This window comes from Eptesicus fuscus, chromosome 12, assembly GCF_027574615.1.
Source record: "Eptesicus fuscus isolate TK198812 chromosome 12, DD_ASM_mEF_20220401, whole genome shotgun sequence".
Classification (NCBI taxonomy): Eukaryota; Metazoa; Chordata; class Mammalia; order Chiroptera; family Vespertilionidae; genus Eptesicus; species Eptesicus fuscus.
Genome location: NC_072484.1, coordinates 20,583,671 through 20,601,537, shown reverse-complemented (window position 1 = coordinate 20,601,537; position 17,867 = coordinate 20,583,671). Strand labels below are relative to the sequence as shown.

At 38.8% G+C, this 17,867-nt stretch overlaps 1 protein-coding gene across 1 annotated transcript in view; it reads left to right on the top strand.

Moving 5' to 3' along the window:
- Window positions 1-17,867, top strand: part of MACROD2 (mono-ADP ribosylhydrolase 2) — a 1,996,248-nt gene that overhangs the window by 33,863 nt on the left and 1,944,518 nt on the right. The gene's annotated exons all lie outside the window — the stretch shown is intronic.

Genomic DNA, 17,867 nt, shown 5'->3' with positions numbered 1-17,867 from the left:
TTCTACAATTGAAACTTTGTAGCCTGGAGTGGAGCTATGCCTTCTGCTCGATCTGTGGCTGCTGCCATTTCTGTTTGGATTTGTTTACCTTCTGTAATTGAAACTTTGTATCCTTGAGTGGAGGCCCGGGCCTGCCAGAGTGTGTGGAAAGCTTGGCTTCCTCTTTTGCCGGGGAAACCCAAGCCTCCCTTCTGGTAGCCATCTAGTTTGGGGTGAATTTGCATACTCTCCCTGATTGGCTGATGGACGTGGCTTGGCTGGTGGGTGTGACTTATGTAGCAGAGTGATGGTTAATTTGCATGTTACTCTTTTATTAGGATACACACACACACACACACACACACACACACACATTTAATCCTCATCCAAGGATATGTTTACTGATTTTAGAGAGAGAGAGGAAGCGAGAGAGATATGAAAGAGAAATATCAGTTGATTCCCTCCCATATGTACCCTGACTGGGGATCCAACCTGCAACCTAGGTATGTGCCCTGCCTGGGAATTAAACCTGCAACTTTTTTGGCACAGGGAACAACACTCTAACCAATTGAGCCACTTGGCTGGGGCATAATATATTTTTTAATGAAAAAAATCTAACCTTTATTTTAAAAAGTATTGCACATGAGTAGCTGGTTATATTCTAAGATTGCTTGTATGTATTAGAACCTTTTTTTGTATTGTTATATTATACACTAAAAAATATGAACAAATCATGACCAATAGAAACAGATTGCAATTTTGTAGGATTTGCTAATTTTATATTCATTGATTTGGACAAAATAAAAGTGCTGATGGGAATTTAATCTGTTATAATATTTCTATCAAAATCCTATAGTAAAATTTTATTTCAGCAAATATTTTTGAATTGAAATATTTTTATTTAAGCAAATATTGGTGAATAGAATCAATTGTTTTCCATTTGCTTTTGTCTTGTTCATTTATTCTATTGCATTTCTATTCTTATCTTACAATGTAAGTTTAAAAAATTAGTTGTAAGAGTTACAAAAATATTTTCACAAAGTCCTATTTAGTAATTAAGAAAAGCTCCTTTCATGGAATGATATAACTGATACCAAATGTATTTCATCATGATGGGCATGTAAATATTTAATTTATTTCATACTTTTAGTAAGTGATACATACATACTTTCTTGATTTATAGCTTAATTGAGCTTTACCCAGCTCAAAGGGATGGATATTTCATTTTTGAATTTAACTCAGTGATGTTGCTAACCTAATCTATATGAACAAACTGCCTATGTTTATGTGTGTGGAAATGAGGGGTGAAAGTTAGTGATGATAGACTAAGAATTATTTGATGTTAATGATAAGGGAAACAGACATTCCCTTGGAACTAGGAAAAGGCCTTCCTTTTTAAAAAACAGATACTATAACGTTCTTAATATCTGCCAAATATAGTTATAAGCGCTTTACAAATGTTAAGTTATGTAATTATCACAACAGTGAAGTAGGTACTGTTAGTAAGAGTAGGTACTATTATTATCTCATTTTATAAATGAGGTCACTGAGGTACAGTGGGGTTAGCTTGCCAAAGGTCACATTGCTGTCAAGTAGCAAAGTCTGAACTTGATCCCAGGCCTTCTGGCTCTATATCTTCTTCAATTATCTTCTGTTAAATGCTGCCTTTTGTTTTCTAAAAGCATTACTGATATGTTTATGTGTTACATGTTTACTGTTAATTATATTTGAGTTTTGGAAAGATGTATTTTATGCTGTGCGTTATAAAAATGTTCATAGATTATTACTTATGATGCCATGATGTTTGTTTTTAATTTAAAAAGCACAAAAACTCTAGGTAAATTTGTGGATAATAAAATTGGCAATAATAACTGAACACTATGAGGAGGAAGGCTTTGTCTCCTCAAGTAGATATGTAATGACTACCACTTTACAACATTTAAAAAAAATCATTCACATTTCTTTGTAATTCCAACAGTGTTCCAATGTTGCACTTATAATTGAAAGTTTTTAAAATCTGTTTCTTTACTTTTTTTTTTTTAAACTAGTCACCACTTTTTTAGTAGGGTGGACCACATAATGAATATAAAACTACATTTTACAGCTTTTAGCTACATCTCTATGAACTTGCTTCTCAGACTGGATCACTAAAGTATCTTATGGATATTTATCAGGGAATATGTGAAGCTACACTTATTTTAGCACCATTTCTACTAAAAGATTGGTGGGGGTGGAATATTAAGTAATTTAATTGCTTAGCACTTAAGTTTTTTATGTTAAGACTAATATTCTCAAGAGAAGAGACAAAGAATTTCATAATAATGGTTTCTACCTTAGAAATCCTGAAGGTATATCAATTCATTCTGTGGAAAGATTTCAGGAGTACTTGATTGTATTTGGAGTCAGTTGGTGTCTTGGAAAGTTATAAAATAAGGGGTTATTTAGCCAACATAAAATGGTCAATAAAGTTGAGAAAGAGCCTTTCTTCACTTTATTGGTCAGTTAGTTGCCATAGTATCAATATACCCAAATGTTAATCAGTAATGTTTGTTGGGTTGCTGAAAAGAATTGCATTATCAAAGACACATCTTGTTTAAATCTTGGAAATATAATAATGTTTTCTTGGCTTTTATTTTAGCAAATCCAACTTTTAAGTAAATCCTAAGTAAAATAGGATTTATATAAAAGATAATTTTGGGGTTATTTAATTTACAAAAGGTTGAACATGGTATGTTTTTTAATAGTTTCTTCATTTTGTTATATGCACAGCATCCAGGCTTACATATGATATGATATAATATGATACAATGTAATATAATAAAGTAAAAAACAAACAAACAAACATCATGGTGAAAGATTAAAAGAATATAAAATCAGAAATCTGTAAGCAAGTGTTTTGTTTTATTTTTTAAAATACCTAGTTGGTTTAGGTATAAACAATATTAATAAAATTGCCTTTTAATTTTATTCTAAATATTGAGGCTAGGCCTTGAATATGCCACTTATTTTTAATTACTAAGTGATACCATTAAAACAGTAATCATTTGACTTAGAGTGGCATGAATGCATTCTTGGAGTATCCAGATGGAAATTGTGGGTGTCAGAAAACCTCTTAATAGAGTAATTATGGGGATAGCAAATTAAATAGTTTTCATGCTGCCTGGGAGTATATTTTCTGTGTGGAAATTTTTTATTCAACAGAAGATAGGTGTATAAAGCATTTTCTCTGTTTAGAAATTAAATGAGAAAAAAAATATACATTGTTCTTTTGGTTTTATGCTATTTAGACTCACTGAAGAAGAAAAATAGCAATTGTTAGAATTGGTGTAATTCTTAGGTTTTCATGCCCTTAGTCTAAGTTTCTTGATTTATCACTATATATTTGTCATTCAAGCATATTTAATTTACCTCATTTATAAAACTGTGAAGCTTGTAAAATTTCTATAACTTCATAATAAAGAATATTCTTAAAGTAAATTGTGCATGATAAAAGAAAAAAGATACCTCTAACTTCTGTATTCAAATTTCTTTACTTATGCTTTAATAAGATGAACCAGAAGTAGAGTTAGAGAGGATTTTCGGGGGCTTGCTGATAGGATACAAGAGTATTACTAAAATGTTGGGGAGGGAAGAAACGATAAATTGAGGCTTCCAGATATGTGATATTAAATGTTTGAGACTCTTCTAAGGACTTGCCCTTCAATTTTCTATTCTTGCTATTTTGGAGGTAGCAAGCCGAGTTCAAATTGCAATGACAAAAGAAATATAAGAATAGGAAAAAAATCCATAGCAGCTCTGGAAAACAGGAAAGGATATAGTCAATAGGACAGAAAATTTGGAGGCTTTCTGGAAGATATAAGACTGACAAGATTAGATTATTATAAACCACTAGTACTAAACAGTCTGTAACTTAACATAGGGAAGATAATCTGTTCGTTTGTTTGTTTTTTTTGTTGTGTTTGTGGTTTTTTTTTGAGTAGAATATATAATTGCTTCTGTAATATTTCAGAAATTTACTCAGTTTAGAGATAGCAGGGTTAGGGCAGAGAAATGGCCCTCTGGGCCACATCAAGGTAATTAGAAGACTATGAAATCAATGGATTTTGAAGAAAAATCTCTCAGCTGGTCTCTTCCCTTTACCACCCACAAAGAGCCTCAGTCTTACATTATGGGCATGATGGGAGTGGGGGAGACTCTTGAGGAAAATAAACTTGTGAGCTGCATCAGCCATCAGTACTGAACAGTCTAGAACGTCATTTAAAGATGAAGGCAATGATGAAATACTGGGTATTTGAGGAAAATCAGTGCTAAAAAGAAGACTCATACTAAAACAAGCAAAGCAGATAGCCCAGAAATCATAGTTAATCTTAAAAAAACACCCACACACAAACTGAAATTTTCTGGTTAGAATGGAAGAAACATATTGAGATGAAACAATGGAAAAAGTTGTATATAGTTAAAAATATTATTGCCACCTAAAATCCCTAGAGCCCCCAAACCATAGAAGATGCTAGAATCCAGAGTGCTAAGTTGACTCCAAAGCTGTTCTTAGAACATTTACTGACCTAGAGGCTTGTATTTAAAGTTCACATTGGTTTGAGGGGATAGAACTTAGTGCCTCCACTCAATGGGCAGTTGAAATTGAGGCCTCTATATAAGGCCAAGGCTCTTTAAGATTATGCTTCAGTGAAAGAGAGCTTATAAAATAGAATTTAACTTCCAGCAGAGAACATCACAGAGTTTTCTTCTCTTGGCAAATGTGTGTGAGACTGAAAAGTCTCCTATACAAGTTTGTGACCATACGTCAATCTTCATATGGGTGTGAGAATCTAATCTTTTAATTCTGGAAAATTCTCAATCATTTCTTTCTTTGGATATAGACTGTCATCAGTCTCTCCATTCTTCTCTGGAACTCCATCTTCATGTACATTAGACATTGACACATTACTCTCGAAAATTGGAATTAAAAGATGTGAATCATTAGATAAAACACAGTAAATTTAAAGGAAGAAAAGTAACTGGATAATACTAAAGACAAAGAACTGAAAGTAGCCAGAAATAGTCAGATTGTTTACTAAAGTGTAAAAATTAGACTGGTTCAGTCTTCTAAATTACAACAATGAATGCCATATGTCAGGACTTAGTTTTCAAATACTAAAAGGAAATAAATGTCATCCTCCAAATTGTCTCATGTCTTTTAGTATATTTTTCTTTTTCAGTGTTTTTGTTTTGTTTTGTTATTGTTGTAGTGTGTGTGTGTGTGTGTGTGTGTGTGTGTGTGTGTGTGTGTGTGTGAGATTTTGGTTTAGTGTTGATTTGTCCTGTTTTGTTCTGTCAGCATCTGTGTAGCAGTTGGCATGATGTGGTCAGGGTTGAATCTCACAGTCAGCAAGCCTGGGTCTGAACCCATCCATGAATGGGACAATAGCAATCAAGATCCAAGTACAACAGGAGGGCTCGCATAACCAACACAAGGGGCATCCCTAGAGCACCCAACCCAGAAGATCAAGGATTCTACACCACTAGGTCCCACAAGAAGGACACTAAATAAGACTAGGAGGCATAGCAGGCTTATCCATATATAGAAACAAACACTAAGAAACAGTCCCCCAATGAAAGAACATGAGGAGTCTCCAGAAAAAGAGCTACATAAAATGGAAGCAAGCAATTTACCAGAAACAGAGTATAAAGTAATGGTTTTAGAATGCTCAACAGCTTGAGAACGGATATAGAAGCCATGAAAAATAACCTGTCAGAAATGAAGAATGACATAGCTGAAATAAACAGTACACTGGAAGGAATTAATAGCAGATTAGAAAAAGCAGAGTGTTGAATCAGCAAATTAGAAGACAAGGTAGAAAAAAATCACTCAGAATAACAAAAAGAAAAAATACTTTAAAAGCATGAGGACAGTTTAAGGGAACTTTGGGACAACATGAAACAGAACAATATTTGCATCATAGGGTTACCAGAAGGAGAAGAAAGTGAGCAAGGAATAGAGAACTTGTTTGAGGAAATTAATCACAGAAAACTTAACTAACCTGGTGAAGGAAAAAGTCACAGGAAGCACAGAAACCCACAACAAATCACATCATAATTAAAATGGCAAATGTTAAAGACAGAATCTTAAGGACAGCAAAAGAGAGAGAGTGAGTTTTCTATAAGTGAGCTCGCATAAGGCTATCTATCAGCTGTGTTTTCAACAGAAACAATACAGGCCAGATAATGTCATGAAGTATCCTACCTAATAATAGAGTAATATGCAAATTGAACGTACCTTCGCTACACCCACCAGCCACGCCCACCAACCACGCCCACCAGGAAACTGTCGCAGGGATGCTGGGGTGCGGCCGAGCCCGAGGCTTTCCCGGCCTTGGGCACCAGCGGGGAGCCTGTATGGATCGCAGGCAACCACCGGGGGTCGGCTCCTGAGATCCATAGCAGGGATGCTGGGTGCCGCCGAGCCCAAGGCTGGGAAAGCCTCGGGCGGAGGCTTTCCCGGCCTTGGGCACCAGCGGGGAGCCTGCATGGATCGCAGGCAACCACGGGGGGTCGGCTCCTGCGATCCGTAGCAGGGAGGCTGGGGTGCAGCCAAGCCCAAGGCCACCTCCCGGGGCCAAGCCCTGACCCTGAAAGAAGGCAGAAGGTGGTGGCCACAGCCAAGGCCTGGGTCCCTGGTGCCAGCAGAAAACTGGTGCAGGCAGCCAGGTGAATGAAAGTCTATTGCACGAATCTTCGTGCAAACGGGCTGCTAGTTCAATATAATGGAAAGCAAGGATCTGAAACCAAGACTACTCTATCCAGTGAGGCTGTCATTGAAAATTGAAGGTGAAGCAGAAAACTTCCCAGAAAAAAAAAAAAAAGGCTAAAAGAATTTATCACCACCAACTCAGCATTGTAAGAAACATTAAAGGTATTTCTGTCAGAAGAAGAAGAAATATATAGAGATAAAGGCATAAAGAATATAGGCATAAAGAATAAAATGGCAATAAATAAGTACCTATCAATAGTAAACTTAAATGTAAATGGATTAAATGCTCCATTCAAAAGATATAGGGTAGCTGAATGGATACGAAAACATGACATATATGCTGTCTACAAGAGACCCACCTCAGAACAAAAGACTCACACAGGATGAAAATTAAGGGATGGAAAAATTTTCCATTCAAATGGAAATGAAAAAAAGTAGGGATAGCAATACTTATATCTGACAAAATAGACTGAAAAACAAAGGTCATAACAGGATACAAAGAAGGTCATTACATAATACTAAAGGGATCAATGGAACAAGAGGATATAACCCTGTCAAATATATGTGGCATATATTATATGCACTCAATATAGGAGCACTGAAATATATTTAAAAAACCCACACAACTCTTGGAGGACTTTAAGGGAGAAATTGAGAGCAATACAACCATAGTAGGGGACTTTAACACCCCACTGACATCTCTGGATAGATCTTCTAGACCAGTGATCGGCAAACCGCCACATGCGGCTCGCAAGCCGCGGTTTGCCACTCTGTTGACTAATGAGTTTGCCAACCACTGTTCTAGACAAAAGAACAAGGAAACAGTGACCTTAAACAACATACAAGTAAGATGGATTTAATTGATATTGACAGAACATTTCATCCAAAATTGGCAAATTATACATTCTTTTTAAAAAATATTTATTTTTATTGATTTTTTTACAGAGAGGAAGGGAGAGGGATAGAGAGTTAGAAACATCAATGAGAGAGAAACATCATTGGGATGTGCCTACAACCAAGGTATATGCCCTTGACCGGAATCGAACCTGGGACCTTTCAGTCGGAAGATTATTTAGTAAATAATCTGACTATTTCTGGCTACTTTCAGTTTGGCTCTATCCACTGAGCCAAATCGGATAGGGCAGATTATACATTCTTAAGTGTAAATGGAACATTCTCAAAGATCATATGTTAGGAACAAAATAAGTCTTTACAAGTTCAAGAAGATTGAAATAATGTCAATGGCATGAAACTAGAAATCAAGTACAATAAAAAGATTCAAAAACATTCAAACTCATTGAGGCTAAATAGCATGTTATTAAATAATGAATGGATTATCAATGAGATCAATGAAGAAATAAAAACTTTCTGGAAACAAATGAAAATGAATACAAAACCCCAGATCTATGGGTGACAGCAAAAGCAGTCCTTAGAGGGAAGCAATCCCATTTATCATTGCAACAAGAAATAAGTTACATAGGAATAAACTTAACCATGGAGGTAAAAGACCTGTACTTGGAAAACTATAGTACATTGAAAAAAGAAATAGAGGAAGGTACAAACAAGTGGACGCATATACCTTGCTCATGGATTGGAAAAATTAACATCATTAAAATGTCCATACTACTGAAGGCAATCTGTAGATTTAACACAATCCCTATTAAAATACCATAGGCATATTTCACAGATTTAGAACAAACACTTCGAAAGTTTATATGAAGCCCAAAAGACCTCGAATAGCCACTGCATTCTTGAGAAAGAAGAACAAAGTTGGAGGGATCACAATACTGGATATCATACTATACTACAAAGCCACTGTAATCAAAACAGTCTATTACTGGCACAAGAACAGGCATATAGATCAATGGAATGGTTTAGAGGCCCCAGAAATCTACACATGCCATTAGGATCAGTTAAATTTGATAAAAGCAAGAGCATGCAAGTGAGTAAATAGTCTCTTAAATAAATGGTGTTGAGAAAATAAGGCAGGTACATGCAAAAAAAAAAAAAATGCAGTTAGACCACCAACTTATACCATACAAAAGAATGAACTCAAAATGGATGAAAGACTTAAACGTAAATTGTGAAACCATAAAAAAATCCTTTATAAAAACATAGGCCATAAAATCTCAGACATCTCATGTAGCAGAATTTTCACCAATACTTCTCCTAGGGCCATGGTCGGCAAACTGCGGCTCGTGAGCCACATGCGACTCTTTGGTCCCTTGAGTGTGACTCTTCCACAAAATACCATGTCCTGGGCGAGTCTATTTTGAAGAAGTGGCGTTAGAAGAAGTTTAAGTTAAAAAAATTTGGCTCTCAAAAGAAATTTCATTCGTTGTACTGTTGATATTTGGCTCTGTTGACTAATGAGTTTGCCGACCACTGTCCTAGGGCCAGAGAAAGAAAGGGAAAAAAAATAAATGGCTCTACATCAAACCAAAAAGCTTTTGCACAGCAAAGGAAACCATCCACAAAGTGAAAAAGGAACCCACTTGATCCATCTATAAAGGGTTAATTTTCAAAATATAGCAATAACTCATACAGCTCAACAAAAGGAAGACAATCCAATTAAAGAATGGGCAAAGGACCTGAATAGATACTTCTCCAAAGAGGACATACAGATAGGCAGGAGACATGAAAAAATGCTCAACCTCACTAATCATCAGAGAGAAATGCAAATTAAAACTGCAGTGAGTTATCACCTCACACTTGCCAGAATGGCTACTATCAATACAGCAACAGTCAACAAGTGCTGGCAAGGATGTAGAGAAATGGGAACCCTAGTATACTGCTGGTGGAATGCAGACTGGTGCAGCCACTATGGAAAACAGTATGGAGTTTCCTCAAAAAATTAAAAATGGAACTGCCATTTGACCCAGTGATCCCACTTCTAGGAATATATCTTAAGAATCCTGACACACCAGTCAGAAAGAATATATGCACCTCTATGTTCATAGCAGCATTAATTACAATAGCTAATATTTGGAAACAGCCCAAGTGCCCATCAGTAGATGAGCGGATGAAAAAGCTGTGGTATATTTACATATTGGAACACTATGTAACTGTAAAAAAGAAGGATCTCTTACCCTTTGAGACAGCATGAATGGACCTGGAGAGTATTTTGCTAAGTGAAATAAGCCTGTCAGAGAAAGACAAGTATAATATGATCTTACTTATAGGTGGAATCTAATGAACAAAATAAACTGATGAATAAACTGGCCCAGAGGCATGGATGCATGGAACAGACTGACAGATTTTTGAGAGGAGATAAGAAAGATGGAAGAGATTAACCAAAGAGTTTATATGCATATATGCATAGCACATGGACACAGACAATAGTGTGGTAAAGGCCTGGGGTGGGGTGGGCCTGGGTAGAGAGGGCAAATGAGGGACATCTATAATACTGTCAGCAAAAATGAATGAATGAGTGAATGAATAAAATAAGGGGCCAGCCTTACCACAGAGAGGATGCTCTGCTTTGGTAATTTACAAAAAAAAAAAAAAAAAAAAAAGCAAATCCATACTATATATAGTTTTATAGATATCCACATATGTAAAAATGTACCAAGTAATCCATGGAAATGATAGACACTATACTTAGGTTGTGTCTGGGAGGGAAAGAAAAGTATTTCTGTAATCTAGATATTTTTTAAGTAAGGTGGTAGATACATAAGTGCTTATTACATAATATGTTACTTTCTTTGAATATCTAAAATATGCATATAAACTCTTTGGTTAATCTCTTGCATCTCTCCTACCTATCTCCCCTCAAAAGTTTTTTGAAAGGGGAGGAACCAATATTGATAGTGAAACTGAGATTTCTCTCAGACAGTAGAGCAAAAAGAATTGAGCATTTTTGAGGAAAGTTTGAGACCTTTAAAGTAGATCCAGGAGATTAGTATCTGTGTAATAGGAATTTCAGAAGTAAAAAGTATACACATATTATGAAGCATTAGATAATAAAATAGTAGAATAAACTTTTCTTGGCCTGAAGAATGCCATCAAATAAGATACACTGGGATCAAGTTTCTGGTAAAATCAAATACTGGTAAAACTTATGAATTCCAAAAGTGAAAAGAAAATCAAATTTCCAGATAAACTAAGCAGGCTTACCCTAATCAAAAAAGATTCAGATTGGTATCTGATTTTTCTTACACAGCTCTGGATATTAAGAAACAGTGAAAAACGCCTTTATCCTATATAATAAAAGGCTAATAAGCAAATCTACTGAATAGTGGAACGACCGGTCGCTGTGATGTGCACTGACCACCAGGGGGCAGATGATCAATGCAGGAGCTGCCCCCTGGTGGTCACTGCGCTCCCACAGGGGGAGCGCTGCTAAGACAGAAGCCGGACTCACCTCTGTGGCAGTCGGACATCCCCCGGAAACTCCCAGACTGCGAGAGGGCACAGGCTGGCCTGAGGGACCCCCCCCCCACCAAGGGCATGAATGTCTTACACCAGGCCTCTAGTGAGATAAAAGTTGAGATAAAAGTGTTATGAAGCAAAAACTGTTTTTCAGGAGAAAGGCAAAATATATATTTGTTCCAAAGTACTGAACTGTAATACTTGGAAACTTAGATAAATGAATATATTGTTGGAAGTACTTATGCAAAATGAAGTGTATCAGGATAAAGAATTCTGGACACAAAAAGGGAAAGGTACAGGAATACCTCAGAGATATAATGGGTTTGATTCCAGACCACTGCAATAAAGTGAGTGTCACAATTAAGCGAGTCGTAATTTTTTGCCTTCAATATGTAAAAACACACAACATCTTTGAAACACAATAAAGTGAAGCACAATGAAACAAGGTAGGCCTGTATCTATTAACCATTGATGAACAAATCTAAACAACAAACCAAAACCTAATCAAACAGTGAAATTTATGCTTAAATCTAAAATATTGTTAATAATTTACTTTGAAATCTAACTTTAGAAAAAAATATTTCTAATAAAATGAATGAGATGAAAAAATGACAATTAGGAAATTAATTCTAGATGCTTTAATAATAAAACATGTAGTCTACCAGATGAAATTGTGATGACGTGGGGAAAATAGAAGAATACTATGCATAGTATACTATGCAGATATTTCTACTTATAGAATTACTAGAGGCCTGGTGCACAAATTTGTGCATGGGTGGGGTCCCTCGGGGTGGCCTGCGGGGATCAGGACCCAGCTCATGACCCCAGCCTCACAGCCCTGCAGCCCCGCCTGGCACCCTGCTGTGGCCTGGCTCCACCCCCTCACCTGCTCCACCATTCCACCTGCAGGGTGATCAGTTGGGGCCAGGTCCCCCGCCCAGCTCCCTCAGCACCTGGGAGCCAGGTGGTGGCCCCGCCCCCTGCCACTGTCCCATCTGCGGGGCAATCAGTGGGGCAATCTGGCCCCTGCTTGCACCCACCTTGGCCTGGTGCTGCCCGCTCACCTACTCCACCATCCCACCATGGTTCCGCTCTTGTTGGGGCCCATAAGGGCCAGCAGTGCCTCCACTGCCGCCCGCCATGTTCCGCACCTCCCCCTGGTGGTCAGCGCATGTCATAGCAAGTGGTCGAATTCCCAGTTGAATAGTTTGCATATTAGTCTTTTATTATATAGGATATGAGTGGATACTTTTTTTACTTGATAGTTTTGAAGGTGTATAGGTGAAAGTACATGTTAAAAATTTGAAGAGGCATTTATTAAAAGACTAGAGGCCCGGTGCACGAAATTCGTGCATGGGGGTGGGGGTGTCTCTCAGCCCAACCTGCACCCTCTCCAGTCTGGGACCCCTTGGGGGATGTCCGACTGCCTATAAACAGGCAGTCGGACATCCCTTTCACAATCTAGGACTGCTGCTGTCTCCCAACTACTTGCCTGCCTGCTTTCCTGATTGCCCCTAACCGCTCTGCCTGCCAGCCTGATCACTCCCTAACCACTCCCCTGCCAGCCCGATCAATGCCTAACTGCCCTCCCCTGATACCCCGGTCACCCCCAAATGCCCTCCCTTGCATATTCTCTCTTTATTAGATAGGGTTTTTTCTTTAGCATATTGGACAGTCCTAACTGGTTTGGCTCAGTGGATGGAGCATTGGCCTGCAGAATCAAGGGTCCCAGGTTCGATTCTGGTCAAGGTTCGACCTTGGTTGGGGGCACATATCCAGTGGGGAGTGTGCAGGAGACAGCTGATCGATGTTTCTCTCTCTAGATGTTTCTAGCTCTCTATCCCTTCCCCTTCCTCTCTGTAAAAAAATCAATAAAATATATTATATATAAAAAAAAATTTAAGATTCCTCCATATCTGCCTGGCTGGTGTGACTCAATGGTTGAGACCCCAGGCTGCCACCACTGGAAGGGGATCGAGCCCTGGCCAGGCTGAGACCCCTGCCCAGGCTGCCATCTCAGCCTGGCTGGGGATAGCCCGGTGAGGGTGCACGGCTCTAGCCCAGGCTGCCTTCGCTGGCCTGAAGATAACATGGTGGGGGTGTACCGCCCTCCTGGCCTGAGACCCCAGCCCAGGCTGTTGCCACTGGCTGGGTGATCATGCAGTGGGGGTGCCCGGCCCTGCAGGCATGAGACACCAGCCCAGGCAGCCAGCCCGGCCAGGGGATCCTGTGGCTTGGGTGCCGGGCCCTGCAGGCCTGAGACCCCAGCCCAAGCTGTCCTCACAGCCAGGGAATCCTGTGGCTTGGGGGAGGCTGAGATCCCTGCCCCCAAGCTGCCCCGGCTTGCCAGGGGATCATGAGGCTTTGGAGCGGGGGTCTCAGCCAGGCTTGCCAGGGAATCCTGCAGCTTGGGGGTGGCTGAGACCCCCACCCCCAAGCCGCCTGGGCTTGCCAGTGATCCTGCGGCTTGGGGGTGGCTGAGACCCCCGTCCCCCAGCTGCCCCGCTTTGCCAGGGGATCCTGCGGCTTGGGGGCGGCTGAGACCCCCATCCCCAAGCTGCCCCGACTTGCCAGGGGATCCTGCGGCTTGGGCGTGGCTGAGACCCCCATCCCCCAGCCGCCCTGGTTTGCCAGGGGATCCTGCGGCTTGGGGGAGGGGGTCTCAGCCCGCCTTGCCAGGGGATTCTGAGGCTTGGGGGCGGCTGAGACCCCCGCCCCCAAGCTGCCCTGGTTTGCCAGGGGATCCTGCGGCTTGGGGGCGGCTGAGACCCCCGCCCCCAAACCGCCGCCACTTGCCAGCGATCCCGTGGCTCACGCTGGGAGCTGGTGCCTCCCAGCCGGACACCCTGGACTGCTGCTACTGGGCAGACTCTGCTGGGGCTAAGAGGACTGGGCGCCACCATCTTGATCTTCTCAACAGCCGGATAGGCCACCCCAAGTCCCGCCCCCCAGCCTCCCACCGGCCCAATCGTGGGCGTATCGGAGTGATGGTTATTTGCATATTACCCTTTTATTAGGTAGGATGGCAAAAGCTCTCTCAACTTCACATGTATTTGAAATGATTAAAATGTATTTTTTTTTTTAAATTTAGACCTATAATAGCATTGGTATAGCACATTTTGGGAAATTTAATGAAGATAGAAAACGGAATGAGAGGAGCACAGAAACAAGAGCAGAGAAAGTGAGAAGTTTTTCTTTAGTGGACCTCAGGAAATTCCATTTGTGTTAACATTTTCAAAGATTTGGAGTGGTCTGTGGGTAGTCATCAGAACAGCTAATTTAAAAACTGTCTGTAGCAGCTGGGGTTTTCCCTTCCTCGTTTGTACTGAATGATAATCAGCTGGAAATAGTATTCATCTCTAGGATAGAGAGATGGCTTCTGTTCTGCAGATAATGAGAAGACTTCTGGTAATTGGGGTTGGAGAGAGTTGCAGAGCAGAGCCAGAGAACTCTACCAAGACACAGAGTAGAGGTGAAGGGAAAGGAAAGAGAAAATGGTCCCACATATGAGAAATGCATTACAATATTCTACCTCAAAATTAGAGTCTTCCTGGTATTGTCAATCTTGGGGGTTCCAGCCTACAACCTGCTTTATGACCACACGTTGTAAAATAAAACATGCCTCTTGATATGCTCCCCCAACTCATATTCATCCTGAGATCAGCTCTCTCATTCTGGGAAGTTGCCTTCAAAGAGGGACAGACATAAATCTACTGGAAAAAACTAGGCCAATTAGCTCCAGAACACCACTCACAAATTTGCAATACCAAGGATCATCAGAAAAACAACAATACAAATAAACTGTGAACTAAGAGAAAAAGTGGTGCCTGGAAGATGGGAATGATACAAGCAACAGATGGTACATAATGGTATTTATTAATTTTTTGGGGTAGGCCATCACTAAATGTCTAATGACTTAGAAAAGAAATATATGCAAGCCAGTATGGCTCAGTGATTGAGTGTTGACCCATATGAACCAGGAGATCAAGGTTCAAGTCCAGGTCAGGGCACATGCCCAGGTTTTGTGCTTGATTCCCAGTAGGGGGCGTGCCGATCAATGATTCTCTCTCATTGATGTTTCTTTCCCTCTTCCTCCCTCTCCTTGAAATCAATAAAAACATATTTTTAAAAAAGATCATATTTTATAAAAGATACATATAAATGGCTTTGAAATATAAACATGCTCAAATTTACTCATTATAAAATAAATTAAAATTTAAACTAAAAATGGATGCCTTTTGAGAATAAATAGTTTGATAATAAATGGTAATGGTGAGGAAACCAATACTTTATCATAAATGTAATTTGTACCTTCAGAGAGATTTAAGAGGATAAAATAACTTAAAAATAAGTCGGACTGTCCTGAAGCAATCTGCAGAGTTGTCAGAAACAAAAATATGATTGTTAATTTTTTTTTAAAAAAAGAAGAGCTAAAAGCTGAATTAATGATTTAGAAAAAAGGGGGGGGGAACATCCTATAATATGAAGATGAAAAAGTGGAGGTAAAAAATATGAGCAAATGTTTAAGAGACATGGGGCATGAAACCAGGTATTTCCATTTTCAGAGGAGATTAGAGAACGGGAGAGAATGAACAAAGAAATAGTAGAGCACAATGCCTAGATGCAAGGGAGTGTTATATAAACATTTGAAAAGATGAGTGAGATCGTTATGTGTCATGTGAAAAAAATGGTCAAGATATATTAAAAAAGAAGCAAGAACAGTCTATTTATGGTCAGAAATATATGTATGTTCAGATATGCACAAGAAAGAGGAAAGGACATGAAATTTTAATATGGTTTTCTTAAAACAATGTTTTATAAGGAACATATTGTTATTAAAAAATTAAGCACTAAAAGTTATGTTGGAGAGAAGGGGAGATGAGCAACATGAGGGTAGCAGTGGTTACCTAAGCCACTTTAATTTACATATAGTCTTAAGTCTAGTTTTCTTTGTAACATACTTTTCTTTTACTAAGTTTTTAGCAATCATCTCCTTCACTCATTATTCCTAGGCTCTCACAGAAGTGCATTTTCACATACTTCTCTTAACCTTTTTTACTCAGAATATCAGGGTGGGTTTTGGTTAGTTCCTTCATTGCATATGGACTTTATGAGAGATGATATATATGTGGAGAATAACTTCAAGTAAGGATACTTCCTAGGTGTTGCTTTATTAATAAAGAGTAATATCAACCCAACATCTTTTGTGGAATGGGCCAGGATATAAACAAATTAAAGTAATAAGTAGCAAAGGGAAAAATGAGAGCGATATATTTAAGATTTTGAGGCATATAAGGATGGGATTTTGGGGGTTGAGAGGAGAAATTGCTCAATATCAGAATAGTAACATGTAGTGTAATCATCTGGATTACCTGAAAGGCCCCATCCCTTTTTGTGAGGAGATGGATATGATCCTTGATCTCAATATGCCACATCTACTATAAACTTCTGAATCCTCCACCATCATTCAGGATGCATCTCTAATGGTTGAAGAAGTGGTGGAGGACAACATGGAGAGAGTGCCTGAGGATCCTTGCCTGGGACAAGTTATGGGAAGAAAAATCTTACAGGTATTCTTCTTATGTATTTTACCTGGTTTCTCTGTTTTGGTTGGATAAAATAATTCTTTTTCTGAGAGGAGTGGAGAGTGGCTAGTGGAGGGTGGTGTGGGAGATGGGAAAGTTGGGGTGGAGCTATCTTCTTTTGTAAGGGTGGTAAAAGAAGTAGGAAAGAATATTAGCATTTTTTTGGTATTTCTTTTTCTGCTCTTGCACAATTTTGCTTCATGGTATAGGAAGTTGTCTCAGAGTTCTTGAATCACAGACTCACTTCTATGGTAATCAGATTCACCAGGAACATTTAGGTACATAGCATGATGACATAATAGTATTAGCTAGCAGCGACTTTTAGAAACCAATGAAAATGTTTAGATGTGAAAACTGTATTGAATTTTAAATATTTTAGTATATGTTTAAACCTCTTATTTGTAATTGATGATCTCTTCTTTGGCTATTTAACCATTTAACACTGACTTCTCCGGCATGAAAATGTTTAACACCGATAGCAGTTAAATTGTTGATTAATTGGAACTCTTTAAGTCTTACATTTTTGATTTTTCCCTAGAATAGCAGAGACTTAAGTGCCAAGAGCTCACTGAATGGCTTCCAAGATAGCCCTAGTCTTAGTGTAGCTTAAAAATATTGCACAAAGATTTTTTCTCTTCAAACCATATAGTAGGGAATTTCATAGAGATTTTCTAGATATTTACTTATTGAGGTTTTAGAAATGCTATTTTCAGTTGTACTCCTGACAATTTATAATTCTGTCTTGCTTTTTAAGTGATAATATAAGAAGTATGCATGAGTATGTGGGGGGAAGTTGTTTTTGAAAAACTTGGAGCAGTGGGAACTTATACCTGTAACAACTCAATTAGAGGATATGAACAAAGATATGTCAATAAAATTGGTCAAGTGAGAGTTTTCTTTTTTCTTTCAGTGAAAATAAGAAGTGTTATTAGGTAATTCTGTATCATTTTTCTCTTCTTTTTTCCCCCCTCTAGCTTGGGCACAATGAAAAGACCTCTTTTATCTCATCTTGTCTTCCAATCCATTTTTTATCAAGAAATTCTCATTGAAGACTCCTTGAGAAGAGTCTGTTTTGAAGAAGGAAAAGGAAATACTGTTGAGACAAGAAGGCAAACACAGCAGAAGAGTGATAGAAACATATATTTTTTGTTGTGTGTTTAACACCAATAGGACTTCACAGA